Genomic DNA, 1,241 nt, shown 5'->3' with positions numbered 1-1,241 from the left:
TCAGGACCACAGTAACTGTTTCACCTAAATTGACAGAGGCAGAGAATGTTAAGCAAAAATAAAAATGCAGAAGAACTACTCTCAAATGAAAGAGGAAGAGACAACTCCAGGAAAAAATACAAAACAACAAAATGAATAAACAATTTACCAGATAAAGATTTCAGAAGTTGGTAATAAAAATGTTAACTGACTAAGGGAAGATGATTGATCTAAATAGTGATCATTTCAATAAGGAACTAAATTATATAAAAGACCCAATCAAAAATAGATAATTCAATATCTGAGATTAAAAAAAAAATCCACTAGAAGGAATTAAGAGCAGACTAAGTGGTTCAAAAGAACACACACATGATCTGGGAGACAGAGTAATGGAAATCACCTAATCGGAACAGCAGAAATAAATTCAAATTAAGAAACAATGTTAGCAATCTATGAAATCTCTGGGAAACCATTAAATGTGCCAACGTTCACATTATAGATGTTTCAGAAGAAGAGAGAGAAGAAAATGGAAAGTGTATTTGAAGAAATTATGCCTCAAAACCAACCCAAACCTGAAGAAGAAAACAGATATTCAGGTATAGGAAGCACAGAGGATCCCAAACAAGATAAATCCAAACAGACCCACACCAAGATATATCATAATTATAATGGCAGTAATTAAAGAGAATTCTAAAGGCAGCAAGAGAAAAAGTTATATACAAGAGAATCTCTCTAAAGCTACCATCTGATTTCTCTGCAGAAACTTTGCAGGCCAGAAGCAAATGGCATAATATATTCAAAGTGGTGTAAGGGAAAACCGTGCAACCCAGGGTACTCTATCCAGTAAGAACGTCATTTAGAATAGAAGGAGAGATAAAGAACTTAGACGAACAAAACTAAAATAATTCCACAATCATAGACCTACCCTGAAACAAATGCTGAAGGGTCTTCTGTCAATGGAAAAGACCTAAGAGTTATAGGGAAAGGAAAGTCCCAACAGGAAAGAAAACTGTATAGTAAGGATTGAAGATCACTTCAACAAGCAGGTACACAGACTAAAAAAAACAAAAAATTGGCCAAGTAGTATTCCATTTTATAGGTACCACACCTTCTGAAGTAAGTCTGAAAGAGAAAAGCAAGTATAGTAACACACACACATATATAGATGTAATTTAGAAAAACTGTCCTGATGGGCCTATTTGCAGGATAGAAATAAAGACACAGATGTAGAGAATGGACTTGTGGACACATGTGGGGAAGGA

Source organism: Capricornis sumatraensis, chromosome 16, assembly GCF_032405125.1.
Source record: "Capricornis sumatraensis isolate serow.1 chromosome 16, serow.2, whole genome shotgun sequence".
Classification (NCBI taxonomy): Eukaryota; Metazoa; Chordata; class Mammalia; order Artiodactyla; family Bovidae; genus Capricornis; species Capricornis sumatraensis.
Note: the sequence above shows the minus strand (reverse complement) of the source record.